Source organism: Trachypithecus francoisi, unplaced genomic scaffold (assembly GCF_009764315.1).
Source record: "Trachypithecus francoisi isolate TF-2019V2 unplaced genomic scaffold, Tfra_2.0 Lachesis_group3, whole genome shotgun sequence".
Classification (NCBI taxonomy): Eukaryota; Metazoa; Chordata; class Mammalia; order Primates; family Cercopithecidae; genus Trachypithecus; species Trachypithecus francoisi.
Genome location: NW_022681468.1, coordinates 42,640,208 through 42,657,233, shown reverse-complemented (window position 1 = coordinate 42,657,233; position 17,026 = coordinate 42,640,208).

Genomic DNA, 17,026 nt, shown 5'->3' with positions numbered 1-17,026 from the left:
AATTTTCACTGTATTGTTCCATTGAATTGCTTTGGTGGCTTTATAAAAAATAAGTTGGTACAACTCAAACACCCTAGATATGATGTAACGTCAAGGAAAGGACTATGAAAGGTGGGTAAAAAGTTGGACAGCCCAGAGATCTGGAGACTTGAGAAACAACGCAATGAGTCTTTCAGTTTCTTTATTGTCATCCAAGTATCTGTGGACAGAACACTGCAGAAGTCTCCAACCCTGAAAGCCAACAGGCACAGTTAGAGAGAAAAAAAAAAAAAAAAACTTCCAGTAAAGTCTTTCTTCCAGCCAATGAACCGGTAAGAGCATGGTCCAATGATAATAAACCTTTAGTATCTACCTAACTTCAGTCAAACAAAATGAAAAAAATTCACCCCTACTTCCACAGGTTTCAAGGTGGCAAAGTGGGAAGTGAATATTCCTGTCCATCCTTTAGTCTAGCAGAAACAGGCAGTACTCTGATTCCCCTGCCAGGTGGTAGTGGTGAGCCCAAGGAAGAAGTTTATCTTCCAACGTTGCTGGGCTAAACAGGGATATGCTCCAGTTCTCCAACCGGGGTAGTATGGGGGTGGGATATTTCATCAACAGAGAGTTCACTGCCACCCAGCAGTGATAAACTTAAAACCATTAATGGGAGTAGGGAACATCAGGCTTTCCTCCCCAAACCCTTTGGGGGCCCAGGGAGAGTAACTAAGAATCTGCTCCCATTCATGATCAATGAAGGTAGGAGGTGGGAGTAATTCACACTTTGTCTCCCCCCTCCTTTTCTATGGTATCAATGGGTAAAGAGTTGAAAATACCCAATTAGCCCTAGTGTTACACCTCCATATGAGGACTGCCTACTAAAGACAAGAAGCTAAAATAGGATCTCACAATATCCAAAATGTCTAGAATACAGTTAAGAAAATTACTACTTATAGCAAAACGCAGGAGATGATTCAATTGTTTGTTGAAATTATCTGACAAGGATGTCAAAGAAGACATCATAAACAATACTTTAAAAAGTAATCAGAGGGTGGGGCGGAGCAAGATGGCTGAATAGGAACAGCTCCAGTCTCCAACTTCCAGCACGAGCGACACAGAAGACCGGTGATTTCTGCATTTTCAACTGAGGTACTGGGTTCATCTCACTATGGAGTGCCGGACAATTGGTGCTGGTCAGCTGCTGCAGCCCGACCAGCGAGAGCTGAAGCAGGGCAAGGCATCGCCTCACCTGGGAAGCGCAAGGGGAAAGGGAATCCCTTTTCCTAGCCAGGGAAACTGAGACACACAACACCTGGAAAATCGAATAACTCCCACCCCAATACTGCGCTTTAAGCAAACTGGCACACCAGGAGATTATATCCCACACCTGGCCGGGAGGGTCCCACGGCCACGGAGCCTCCCTCATTGCTAGCACAGCAGTCTGCCATCTAACCACAAGGCAGCAGCAAGGCTGGGGCAGGGTCGCCCTCCATTGCTGAGGCTTAAGTAGGTAAACAAAGCCGATGGGAAGCTCAAACTGGGTGGAGCTCACAGCAGCTCAAGGAAGCCTGCCTGTCTCTGTAGACTCCACCTCTGGGGACAGGGCACAGCTAAACAACAACAACAACAACAACAAAAGCAGCAGAAACCTCCGCAGATGCAAACGACTCTGTCTGACAGCTTTGAAGAGAGCAGTGGATCTCCCAACACGGAGGTTGAGATCTGAGAAGGGACAGTCTGCCTGCTCAAGTGGGTCCCTAACCCCTGAGTAGCCTAACTGGGAGACATCCCCCACTAGGGGCAGACTGACATCCCACACCTCACACGGTGGAGTACACCCCTGAGAGGAAGCTTCCAAAGTAAGAATCAGACAGGTACACTTGCTGTTCAGCAATATTCTATCTTCTACAGCCTCTGCTGCTGATACCCAGGCAAACAGGGTCTGGAGTGGACCTCAAGCAATCTCCAACAGACCTACAGCTGAGGGTCCTGACTGTTAGAAGGAAAACTATCAAACAGGAAGGACACCTACACCAAAACCCCATCAGTACATCACCATTATCAAAGACTGAAGGCAGATAAAACCACAAAGATGGGGAAAAAGCAGGGCAGAAAAGCTGGAAATTCAAAAAATAAGAGCGCATCTCCCCCTGCAAAGGAGCGCAGCTCATCGCCAGCAACGGATCAAAGCTGGACAGAGAATGACTTTGATGAGATGAGAGAAGAAGGCTTCAGTCCATCAAACTTCTCAGAGCTAAAGGAGGAATTACATACCCAGTGCAAAGAAACTAAAAATCTTGAAAAAAGAGTGGAAGAATTGATAGCTAGAATAATTAAGGCAGAGAAGGTCATAAATGAAATGACACAGATGAAAACCATGACACGAGAAATACGTGACAAATGCACAAGCTTCAGTAACCAACTCGATCAACTGGAAGAAAGAGTATCAGCGATTGAGGATCAAATGAATGAAATGAAGCGAGAAGAGAAACCAAAAGAAAAAAGAAAAAGAAATGAACAAAGCCTGCAAGAAGTATGGGATTATGTAAAAAGACCAAATCTACGTATGATTGGGGTGCCTGAAAGTGAGGGGGAAAATGGAACCAACTTGGAAAACACTCTTCAGGATATCATCCAGGAGAATTTCCCCAACCTAGTAGGGCAGGCCAACATTCAAATTCAGGAAATACAGAGAATGCCACAAAGATACTCCTCGAGAAGAGCAACTCCAAGACACATAATTGCCAGATTCACCAAAGTTGAAATGAAGGAAAAAATCTTAAGGGCAGCCAGAGAGAAAGGTCGAGTTACCCACAAAGGGAAGCCCATCAGACTAACAGCAGATCTCTCAGCAGAAACTCTACAAGCCAGAAGAGAGTGGGGGCCAACATTCAACATTCTTAAAGAAAAGAATTTTCAACCCAGAATTTCATATCCAGCCAAACTAAGTTTCATAAGTGAAGGATAAATAAAATCCTTTACAGATAAGCAAATGCTTAGAGATTTTGTCACCACCAGGCCTGCCTTACAAGAGACCCTGAAGGAAACCCTAAACATGGAAAGGAACAACCGGTACCAGCCATTGCAAAAACATGCCAAAATGTAAAGACCATCGAGGCTAGGAAGAAACTGCATCAACTAACGAGCAAAATAACTACTTAATATCATAATGGCAGGATCAAGTTCACACATAACAATATTAACCTTAAATGTAAATGGACTAAATGCTCCAATTAAAAGACACAGACTGGCAAATTGGATAAAGAGTCAAGACCCATCAGTCTGCTGTATTCAGGAGACCCATCTCACACGCAGAGACATACATAGGCTCAAAATAAAGGGATGGAGGAAGATCTACCAAGCAAATGGAGAACAAAAAAAAGCAGGGGTTGCAATCCTAGTCTCTGATAAAACAGACTTTAAACCATCAAAGATCAAAAGAGACAAAGAAGGCCATTACATAATGGTAAAGGGATCAATTCAACAGGAAGAGCTAACTCTCCTAAATATGTATGCACCCAATACAGGAGCACCCAGATTCATAAAGCAAGTCCTTAGAGACCTACAAAGAGACTTAGACTCCCATACAATAATAATGGGAGACTTCAACACCCCACTGTCAACATTAGACAGATCAACAAGACAGAAAGTTAACAAGGATATCCAGGAACTGAACTCATCTCTGCACCAAGCAGACCTAATAGACATCTATAGAACTCTCCACCCCAAATCAACAGAATATACATTCTTCTCAGCACCACATTGCACTTATTCCAAAATTGACCGCATAATTGGAAGTAAAGCACTCCTCAGCAAATGTCAAAGAACAGAAATTATACCAAACTGTCTCTCAGACCACAGTGCAATCAAACTAGAACTCAGGACTAAGACACTCAATCAAAACTGCTCAACTACATGGAAACTGAACAACCTGCTCCTGAATGACTACTGGGTACATAACGAAATGAAGGCAGAATAAAGATGTTCTTTGAAACCAATGAGAACAAAGATACCACATACCAGAATCTCTGGGACACATTTAAAGCAGTGTGTAGAGGGAAATTTATAGCACTAAATGCCCACAAGAGAAAGCTGGAAAGATCTAAAATTGACACTCTAACATCACAATTAAAAGAACTAGAGAGGCAAGAGCAAACACATTCAAAAGCTAGCAGAAGGCAAGAAATAACTAAGACCAGAGCAGAACTGAAGGAGATAGAGTCACAAAAAACCCTCCAAAAAATAAATGAATCCAGGAGTTGGTTTTTTGAAAAGATCAACAAAATTGACAGACCGCCAGCAAGACTAATAAAGAAGAAAAGAGAGAAGAATCAAATAGATGCAATAAAAAATGATAAAGGGGATATCACCACTGACCCCACAGAAATACAAAGTACCATCAGAGAATACTATAAACACCTCTACGCAAATGAACTAGAAAATCTAGAAGAAATGGATAATTTCCTGGACACTTACATTCTCCCAAGACTAAACCAGGAAGAAGTTGAATCCCTGAATAGACCAATAGCAGGCTCTGAAATTGAGGCAACAATTAATAGCCTACCCACCAAAAAAGTCCAGGACCAGATGGATTCACAGCTGAATTCTACCAGAGGTACAAGGAGGAGCTGGTACCATTCCTTCTGAAACTATTTCAATCAATAGAAAAAGAGGGAATCCTCCCTAACTCTTTTTATGAGGCCAACATCATCCTGATACCAAAGCCTGGCAGAGACACAACAAAAAAGAGAATTTTAGACCAATATCCCTGATGAACATCGATGCAAAAATCCTCAATAAAATACTGGCAAACCGGATTCAGCAGCACATCAAAAGCTTATCCACCATGATCAAGTGGGCTTCATCCCTGGGATGCAAGGCTGGTTCAACATTCGCAAATCAATAAACGTAATCCAGCATATAAACAGAACCAAAGACAAGAACCACATATTATCTCAATAGATGCAGAAAAGGCTTTTGACAAAATTCAACAGCCCTTTATGCTAAAAACGCTCAATAATTTGGTATTAATGGAACGTACCTCAAAATAATAAGAGCTATTTATGACAAACCCACAGCTAATATCATACTGAATGGGCAAAAACTGGAAAAATTCCCTTTGAAAACTGGCACAAGACAGGGATGCCCTCTCTCACCACTCCTATTCAACATAGTGTTGGAAGTTCTGGCTAGGGCAATCAGGCAAGAGAAAGAAATCAAGGGTATCCAGTTAGGAAAAGAAGAAGTCAAATTGTCCCTGTTTGCAGATGACATGATTGTATATTTAGAAAACCCCATCGTCTCAGCCCAAAATCTCCTTAAGCTGATAAGCAACTTCAGCAAAGTCTCAGGATACAAAATTAATGTGCAAAAATCACAAGCATTCTTATACACCAGTAACAGACAAGCAGAGAGCCAAATCAGGAATGAACTTCCATTCACAATTGCTTCAAAGAGAATAAAATACCTAGGAATCCAGCTTACAAGGGATGTAAAGGACCTCTTCAAGGAGAACTACAAACCACTGCTCAGTGAAATCAAAGAGGACACAAACAAATGGAAGAATATACCATGCTCATGGATAGGAAGAATCAATATCGTGAAAATGGCCATACTGCCCAAGGTTATTTATAGATTCAATGCCATCCCCATCAAGCTACCAATGAGTTTCTTCACAGAATTGGAAAAAACTGCTTTAAAGTTCATATGCAACCAAAAAAGACCCCGCATTGTCAAGACAATCCTAAGTCAAAAGAACAAAGCTGGAGGCGTCACGCTACCTGACTTCAAACTATACTACAAGGCTACAGTAAACAAAACAGCATGGTACTGGTACCAAAACAGAGATATAGACCAATGGAACAGAACAGAGTCCTCAGAAATAATACCACACATCTACAGCCATCTGATCTTTGACAAACCTGAGAGAAACAAGAAATGGGGAAAGGACTCCCTATTTAATAAACGGTGCTGGGAAAATTGGCTAGCCATAAGTAGAAAGCTGAAACTGGATCCTTTCCTTACTCCTTATACGAAAATTAATTCAAGATGGATTAGAGACTTAAATGTTAGACCTAATACCATAAAAACCCTAGAAGAAAACCTAGGTAGTACCATTCAGGACATAGGCATGGGCAAGGACTTCATGTTTAAAACACCAAAAGCAAAGGCAGCAAAAGCCAAAATTGACAAACGGGATCTAATTAAACTAAAGAACTTCTGCACAGCAAAAGAAACTACCATCAGAGTCAACAGGCAACCTACAGAATGGGAGAAAATTTTTGCAATCTACTCATCTGACAAAGGGCTAGTATCCAGAACCTACAAAGAACTCAAACAAATTTACAAGAAAAAACAAACAACCCCATCAAAAAGTGGGCAAAGGATATGAACAGACATTTCTCAAAAGAAGACATTCATACAGCCAACAGACACATGAAAAAATGCTCATCATCACTGGCCATCAGAGAAATGCCAATCAAAACCGCAATGAGATACCATCTCACACCAGTTAGAATGGTAATCATTAAAAAGTCAGGAAACAACAGGTGCTGGAGAGGATGTGGAGAAATAGGAACACTTTTACATTGTTGGTGGGATTGTAAACTAGTTCAACCATTATGGAAAACAGTATGGCGATTCCTCAAGGATCTAGAACTACATGTACCATATGACCCAGCCATCCCATTACTGGGTATATACCCAAAGGATCATAAATCATGCTGCTATAAAGACACATGCACATGTATGTTTATTGCGGCACTATTCACAATAGCAAAGACTTGGAATCAACCCAAATGTCCGTCAGTGGCAGACTGGATTAAGAAAATGTGGCACATATACACCATGGAACACTATGCAGCCATAAAAAAGGATGAGTTTGTGTCCTTTGTAGGGACATGGATGCAGCTGGAAACCATCATTTTTAGCAAACTATCACAAGAACAGAAAACCAAACACCGCATGTTCTCACTCATAGGTGGGAACTGAACAATGAGAACACTTGGACTCGGGAAGGGGAACATCACACACCGGGACCTATCATGGGGAGGGGGGAGGGGGGAGGGATTGCATTGGGAGTTATACCTGATGTAAATGACGAGTTGATGGGTGCTGAGGAGTTGATGGGTGCAGCACACCAACATGGCACAAGTATACATATGTAACAAACCTGCACGTTATGCACATGTACCCTAGAACTTAAAGTATGATAATAATAAAAAAAAAAGTAATCAGAAAATCTCGTGAAATGAACTCAGAAATAAAAAAATTTGGGAAAGTAATAAAATTATTAAAAAGAGCCAATGGAAACTGCAAACTGAAAAGTACCCACGTCATTTAAAAATTTGATTAATAGTAGGATGGGAGTGACAAGAGATAAAATCAGTGAACATGAAGACAAATGAATTTATCCAATATGAACAAAAGAGAGAAAATAGATTATTTTTAAAATGGGAGGAGGCAGAGCAAGATGGCAGAATAGAATCCCTTAGCTATTACCCTGCCCCCCACCCCCCGCACCCCCAAATTGAACAACTATCCACACAGGAAAGCATCTTCATAAGAATGAAACATCAGGTGAGCAATCACAGTACCTCGTTTTAGCATCAAAACCATGAAGAAGGTAGAAAAGGCAGTCTTGAATTGGCTATACCACCCCCCCGACCCCTGGCAGTGGCCACATGGCACAGAGAGAGAATTTATATGCTTCAGGGAGCAACAGCACAATGGTTATGGGACTTTGCATTGGAACTCACTGCCGCCAGTCACAGTGGAAGGCAACGCAAGGCAGTATTGAGCCAGCACTGACAGAGGGAGAATTTAGAGAAGCCCTAGCCAGAGGAGAATTGTCCATCCCAGTGGTTGAAACCTGAGTTCCAGTTAGTCCCGCCACTGCAGGCTAAAGTGGTCTGGGGTTCTAAATAAACTTGAAAGGCAGTGTAGGCCACAAGGACTACAATTCCTGGGCTAGTCCTGGTTCTATGCTGGACTCAAAGCCAGTGAACTTGGGATGTACATGACCTAGTAAGATACCAGTGAGGGCAGCCAAGGGAATGTTTACATCACCCCTTCCCCAACCCAAACAGCACAGCTCCTGGCCCCAGGAGAGACTCATTCCCTCTGCTTGAGGGGAAAAGAGGGAAGAGTAAAGAGGACTTTGTTTTGCAACTTGTCTACATACCAGCTCAGGCACAGTAGGATAGGGAACTGGGCAGAGTCCTGAGGCCCCCATTCCAGGCCCTAAGCTCCAAGATGACATTTCTAAACATGCCCTGCGACAGAAGGCAACCTGCTGCCTTTAAGGGAAATACCCAGTCTGCAGGATTCCTCACCTGCTGACTAAAGAGCACTTGGGTCTTGAATAAACATCAATAATAGCCAGGCAGTACTTGCTGTGGGCCTTCAGTGAGATTCAGTGCCATGCTGGTGTGACTCAGCACATTCCCAGCTGTGATGGCCACAAGGAGAGAATCTTCCACTTGAGAAAGAGAGAGGGAAAAGTAAAGGGGATTTCGTTTTGCAGTTTGCGTACCAGCTGGGTCACAGGGAAAGAGCACCAAATAGGCTGCTGGGGTCTGATTCCAGACATTGGCCCTTGGATGGCTTTTCTGGACCCCACCTTGGGACAGAAGAGGGCACACTGCCTTGAAGGGAGAGACTCAAGCCTAGAAGCATTTACTGCAAGCTGACTGAAGAGCTCTTCACCATTGAATGAATATTGGAAGTAGCCAAGCAACACTCACCATAGGCCTAGGGTGATGGTGGTCACAGAGAGAGACAACTTCTGCTTCAGCAATGCAGAGGGAAGAATGAGAAGAGCTTTGTCTTGTGGTTTGGGTGCTAGTTTAGCCACAGCAGAGTAGAACACCAAGTAGATTCCTAGATTCCTGACTTCAGGCCCTGGCTCCTGGATGGTATTTCTGGACCTGCCCTAAACCAGTGGGGAGCTTGCCATTGTTGAAGAAAGGACACAAGCCTGGTTGGATTCACCAACCACTGACCGAAGAGCCTTGGATCTTGAGTAAACATTAGAGATAGCCAGGCAGCAGTCACTATGGACCATAGGTGTGACCCATTGTTGTGCTGTCTTCAAATCTGATTCAGGGCAGATCCAGGGGTGGTGGCCACAGGGGTGCTTGTGTCACTCCTTCCGCAGCTCCAGCTCTATGTATCAATGAACACACACAGACATCAAGCCTATCCAAGAAAACATGACCTCGCCAAATGAACTAAAGCATCAGTGACCAATTCCAAGATGACAGAGATATGTAACCCTTGAGACAGAGAATTCAAAACAGTCCTATTAATAAAGCTCAAGGAAATTCAAGATAACACAAAGAAGGAACTCAGAATCCTATCAGATTAATTTAACAAAGAGATTGAAATAATTTTAAAATATCAATGAAAAATTCTGGATCTGAAACATTCAATTGACATACTGAAGAATGCAGAGGGCTTCAAAAGCAGAATTAAGCAGAAGAAAGAATTAGTGACTTTGAAGACAGACTACTTGAAAATACATAGATGAGACAAAAGAAAGAAAAGAATGAAGCACACCTATGAGATCTAGAAAATAGCCTCAAAATGACAAATTTAAGAGTTATTGGCCTTAAAGAAAAGGTAGAGAGAAAGATTAGGGTAGAAAGGCATCATCACATAGAACCTTCCAAATCTAAAAAATAAATCAATATTTAAGTGTCAGAAGGTGAGAGAACACCAAGCAGTTTTAATTCAAACAAGACTACCTTAAGACATTTAATAATCAGACCCAAAGGTCAAGGATAAAGGAATAATCCTAAAAGCAGCAAGGGTAAAGAAATAAATAACATACAAAGGAGCTTCAATACATCTGGCTGCAGATGTATAAAACATAACCAGAGGAAAATCACATTCACAAAAAGGAAGAGAGGAAGGAAGGAAAGAAAGACCATGAAACAACTGAAAAACAACAAAATAGCACCTTATTAATCAATAATAACATTGAATTCAAATTGACTAAACTATTCAATCAAAAGATACAGAGTGCCTAAATAGGGGGTGTGGGGGAAAGATTCAATCAGCTGCCTACAAGAAACATATTTCACTTATAAAGACACAGGTAGACTGAAAATAAAGGAATGGAGGAAGGTATTCCATGCAGTAGAAACCAAAAAAGACCAGGAATAGCTATACTTGTGTTAGACAAAAATAGATTTCCAAACAAAAACTTTAAAAAGAAACAAAGTCATTATGTTATGACAAAGGAGTCAATTCAGTAAGAGGATATAAAAATTGTAAATAGATACATGACCAAACTGGAGTACCCAGTTATATAAAGCAAATAATATTAGAACTAAATGCAATAACTGGAGACTTCAACACCCCACTTTCAGCATAGGACAGATCATATAGACAGAAAATCAACCAAGAAACATTGGACTAAACCTGCACTATAGACCAAATAGGCCTAATAGTTATAGAACATTTTATTCAACAGCTACAAAATACACATTCTTCTCAATACATTGATCATTCTCAAGGATAGACCATGTTAGGTCACAAAACAAGTCTTAAAATACTTGAAAAACACTGAAATCATCTCAGGCATCCTCTTTGACCACAATGGAATAAAATTAGAAATCAATAACAAGAGGAATTTTGTAAACTATACAAACACATGGAAATTAAATAATATGCTCCTGAATGACCAGTGGGTCAATGAAGACATTAAGAAGGAAATTGGAAAATTTTCGGATACAAATTAAAATAGAAACACAACATATCAAGATCTATGGGAAATAGAAAAATCAGTACTTAGAGAAAAGTTCATAGCAATAAGTGCCCATATCAGAAAACTAGAAAAACGTTAAACGTGTAAGCTAATGATATATCTTAAATAACTAGAAAAGCAAGAGCTAGCCAAACCCAAAATTAGTAGAAGAAATAATGAAGATCAGAGCAGAAATAAATTGAGACAAAAAATATAAAAGATAAATGAAGCAAAATGTTTTTTTTAAAGGTAAACAAAACTGACAAACCTTTAGCCAGACTAAGGAAAAGAGAGAGAAGATCCAAATAAATAAAAACAGAGATGAAGAAGGAGACATTACAACTGACACCACATAAATTCAAAGGACCTTTAGTGGCTACTATAAACAATTGTATGCCAATAAATTGGAACATTTAGAAGAAATGGATACATTTATAGACACCTACAACCTACCAAGATTGAGCCATGACGAAATCCAAGACTTGAATAGCACAATAGCAGTAATGAGATCAAAGCCTTAACAAAACATCTCCCAGCACAGAAAACCTCGTGACCTGATGGCCTCACTGCTGAATTCTGTCAAATATTTAAAGAACTAATGCCAATTCTACTCAAACTATTCCCAAAAATAGAGAAGAGGGAATACTTCCAAACTCATTCTTCAAAGTCAGTATTTCCTGGATACCAAAACCAGACAAGGACAGAACAACAACAAAAAAAGAGTAAGAGAAAAGAAAAGTACAAGCTGATATTCCTGATGAACATTGAAGCAAAAATCCTTGAAAAAATACTAGCAAACTGAATTCAATAACACTTTAAAAGGATCATTCATCAAGACCAGGTGGTATTTATGACAGGGATGCAAGGATGGTTCAACATCGTGGCAATCCATGGGGATGGATCCCTCTTGGCTTGGTGCTATACTTGTGATAGTGATTTATCTTGAGATCTAATTGTTTAAAACTCCCCACACCTCTCTCTTGCTCCTTCTCTTGGCATGTAATGTGTCTGCTCCTGCTTCACATTCTGCCATGAATAAAAGCTCCCTGAGTTCTCCACAGAAGCTGAGCAGATGCTAGCACCATGCTTATACAGCATGGTGCTAATTAAACCTCTTTTCTTTATAAATTACCCAATCTCAGGTATTCATTGAAAGCAATGCAAGAATGGTCTAACACAGAAAGTAATCCCATTTAGCTACAAATAAAATAAAATACCTAGGAATAAACTTAGTCAAAGAGTGAAAGATCTCTGTAACAAAAACTATAAAACATTAATACAAGAAATTGAAGAGGACATAAAAAAGGAAAGTTATTCTATGTTCATGGATTACAAGAAATAATATTGTTAAAATGCTCATACTACTCAAAGCAGTCTGCAAAGATTCAATGAAAACCCTATCAAAATACCAATTACATTCTTCACAGAAATAAAAACATAATTCTAAAATGTATATGACACCACAAAAGTCCCAGAATAACCAAAGCTATCCTGAGCAAAAAGAACAAAACTGGAGGAATCACATAACTTGACTTCAAATTATAGTAAAGCTAAAGTAACCAAAACAGCATGGTACTAGCATGAAAGCAGACACATAGACCAATATAACAGAATAAAGAACCCAAAAACAAATGTATACATTACAGTGAACTCATTTTCAACAAAGTTGCCAAGAACATACATTGGGTAAAGGAGAGTTTCTTCAACCAGTGGTGCTGAGACAACTGGATATCCACAGGGAGAGATATGGAATTAGATCCCCATCTCTTGCCATATACCAGAATCAAATCAAAATTGATTTAATACTTAAATCTAAGACCACAATCTGTGAAATTACTAAAAGAAAACATTTGGGGGAATCTCTGCAGGACATTGATCTGCAAAAGACTTCGTCAGTAATACTCCACAAGCATAAGCAAAAGCAAAAAATGGGCAAACAGAATCACAAAAAGTTAGAAAGCTTCTGCACAGCCAATAAAACAACCAAGTGAAAAAACAACTCATAGAGTGGCAGAAAATATTTACAAACTATCCATCTGACAAGAGACTAATCCAGAATATGTAAGGAGCTCAAACTTAAAATAAAAATGCTTGACAATCCAATTTAAAAATGGCAAAATATCTGAATAGGCATTTCTCAAAATACAACATACAAATGGCAAACTGGTTTATGAAAAGGTGCTCAACATCACTGATCAGAGAAATGCAAATCAAAGCTACAATGATATATTATCTCACCTCGGTTTAAATAGCTTTTATCCAAAAGACTGGCAATAACAAATCCTGGTGAACATGTGGGGAAAAGGAACCCTAGTACACTGTTGGTGGGAATGTAATTAGTACAACCACTATGGAGAATAGTTTGGAGGTTTCTCAAAAAACTAAAAGAGAGCTACTGTATAATCCGGAAATCCCACTGATGGGTTTATACCCAAAAGAAAGAAAATCAGTGCATTGGACCATATCTGCACTTCAATGTTTGTTGCAGCACTGTTTACAATAGTCAAGATTTGGAATCAACCTAAGTGTTCATCAACAGATAAATATAGCACTGTTCACAATAGCAAAGATATGGGATCAACCTAAATGCCCATCAATGATAGACTGGATAAAGAAAATGTGGTACATATAACACCATGGAATACTATGCAGTCATAAAAAGAACGAGATCATGTCCTTTGTAGGAACATGGATGGAGCTGGAGGCTATTATCCTTAGCAAACTAAAACAGGAACAGAAAACCAAACACCCCATGTTCTCACTTATAAGTGAGAGCTAAATGATGAGAACACTTGGGCCCATAGAGGGGAACAACACACACTGGGACCTTTTGGAGGGTGGAGGGTGGCAGGTGGGAGGAGGGAGCGGATCAGGAAAAATAACTAATGGGTACTAGGCTTAACACCTGGGTGATAAAATAATCTGTACAACAAACCCCCATGACACAAGTTTACCTATATAACAAACCTGCACTTGTACCCATGAACTTAAAAGTTAAAAAAAAGTGCATATATACAATGATAGCATATATATATATATATATACTATTCAGCCAAAAAAATGAATGAGATCCTGTCATTTCCAATAGCATGAAAAGAACTGAAAGACATTAAGTGAAGTAAGTCAGATACAGAAAGACAAGCTTTGCATGTTCTCACATATTTGTGAGACCTAAAATATTAAAACAATTGAAATCATGTAGATAGAGAGTAGAATTATGGTTACCAGAGGCTGGAAAGGGTATCTGGGGGGTGGGAGGGGGAAGCGGGTATCATTAATGGGTACAAAAATATAGTTAGATAGAATGAATAAGACCTACTATTTGATAGCACAACTGGGTGATTATAGTTAACAATAATTTACTGTACATTTAAAAAATAACCAGAGAGTATAATTGGAATGTTTGTTACACAAAGAAATGATAAATGCTTGATGTCATAGACATCCTATTTACATTGATGTGATTATTACACATTGCATGCCTGTATCAAAATATCTCATATACTCCATAAATATGTACACCAATTATGTACCTACAAAAAAAAAAAAAAAAAACAGTTTCAGGGACCTTTGGAACCATAATAACAGAGCTAATATTTGTATCATCGTAGTTCTAGAAGAAGAGAGATTTGAACTGAAAAAGTACTAAAAGAAATATGACTAAAAACTTTCCAAGTTTCACAAAAGACATAAATCTACAGATCCAAGAAGCTGAACTAACCTCAAATAGGGTAAACTCAAAGAAATACACAATTATATGTCCAGGGAAATATCATTCAGGATTCAAGAGGAAAATAAAGACATTATCAGATGAATCTATAACCCCATTCTAATCACAATATAAACATCAGACAAATCCCAATTGAGGGACACTGGAAAATACCTAATCAGCACTCCTCAAAACTGTTGAAGTCATCAAAAACAAGGAAAGTCTAAGAAACTACCATAGTCAAGGGGACCCTAAGGAGACAAATAATGACAAAGCATACTGTAGAAACTTCAGGTTGGATCCTGAAATAGATAAAAGGCATAAAGTAAAAGCTAAGGAAATATACACTTTAGTTAATATCATTATCAGCTTATTGATTGTGACAAATACACAAAAGTAAGATGTTTATAATAGCAGAAACTGGGTGTGAGATATATGGGAACTCTCTTGCTATCTCTGCAAATTTTCTATGAATCTAAAACTATTATAAAATAAGAATTTTAAAAATAATCCTAAAATGTAAAGAAATCCTGCAACTCAATACTAAAAAGCTACTAATCCAATTCAAATGGGCAAAATTTTTGAATACACCCTCAACAAAGAAGTTCAGATAGCAAATAAGTACATGCAAAGATAACTAAAATCATTAACTATCAGGGAAAAGGAAATTAAAACTAGAATATGTACAGACTAGAATGGCTGTGATCAAGAAGGCTGACAACGCCTAGTATTGGCAGGAACGTGGAACTGTTTCTGGAAATGCAAAATGGTACGGTTACTTTGCAAAATATTTTGGTTGATTTAGTGAAGTAAAATATACATTTACCATATGACCCAGGAATCCCACTCCTAGATATTTTTCCAATAACAGTTAAAACAGTTCTGCTAAAATACTTGTACAAATATGTCCAAGGCTATTTTATTCATAACAGTCCAAAATTGAAAAGATCCCTAACATCTATTGACTGGCTAAAGAGTAAACTGTCTCATATACGAACAATAGATTACTATTTTATCGATTGTGATGGCCTTTAAAAAATTTTATTTGGAATTTTTGTGGATACACAGTAGGCATATATATTTCTGGAGTGCATGTTTTGATACATGCATGCAATGCATAATAATTGTATCACTGAAAATGGGGTATCTATCCTCTCAAGCATTTATCTTTTGAGATGGCTTTATAATGTGCCAACTTGGCTGTGTAAGAATTTCCTTTTCTTATATGTTTCTAGTTAGTATGTACTACTTTTAATGTTCTTATTTGCCATCTGCGTATACTCTTGGATAAAGTGTCTTTTCAAGCCCTTTGTCTATTTTTAAATTGAGTTGCTTCTTACTGTTGAGATTTGAGAGTTATTTATATATTCTTAATATATTCTAGATACAAATGTTTTGTTGGATATGTCTTGCAAATGTTTTCCTCAGTCTGAAGGTTTTCTTTCTAGTCGCTCATCAGTATATTTCACAGAGCAAAAATTTTAATTGTAATGAAACCCAATTTGTTACCTTTTTAAATTTCATAGACTCTGCTTTTGATATCATGTCTGAGAACTCTTGTCCTAAATCCTAGCGATGGGATTTCCCCTATATTTTCCTTTCAAATTTTATTCTAGTTTTATATTTTACACTCAGTTCTATGATCAGTTTTGACTTTTTCCTTTTGTGTAGGGATTAGGTTTGAATCAAGATTGTTGCATATTAATTTCAAATTATTCCAACATTGCTTGTTGAAAAGATCATCTATTTTCCACAGTATTCCCTTTGCACCTTTGTAAAAAAATGTCAATTGCCAAATGAAATTCTTCTGAATTGTAGACTTTAAAATCATTAAAGTGGTAAATTTTATGTGAAAATAAATCTGATCACATTTGTGAGTATCTACTTATGAACACCATGCTCATTAGAACAGATAGGTTCCATTGATATGTGTCTACTTCTTCACCAGTATCAAATTGTCTTACCGTTTTTCAGTCTTCAGATGATTAGTGTGACTCATCTAACAAAACTGTTTCAGTTTTCTAATTTCTTTACCTTGCTCTATTAACTTTACAACTATCTTATATGGCATATATCAATAAAAATTCCTGTGGGGATTTTGTCAAATCTGTCAGTATGGCAAAAATTAATGTCTTAACTATTTTGAGTATTTCAATCAAAGGCATGACATGCCTTCCTATTTACTTAGTTTTTTAAAATTTCTTTCCTCAGCATTTTATAGTATTATATCTAGAGAACTGGTAGATTTATACCCATGTATTTCAATTTTTGGAGGTATTATACATGATATTTTTTAAAAATTTCAGTCTCTAATTGTTCATTGCTAGTACATAGAAATATGATTGATATTTGTGTGTTGATCTTGTATCTTGTAACCTACTTAAGGTCATTTATTAGTTTTAGGAACTTTTTTGTAGATTACATGGATATTTCTACTTAGATCATCATGGAATCTGTGCATAGGGATAGTTATATTTTTTTTCTTTCCAATACATATGCCTTTTATCAGGGTCAGTCATTGCTACTCATATTTACTATCTGCTACTGTCTGATGGGAACAGCCCAACATCAAAATTCAGGTTAATAAATAT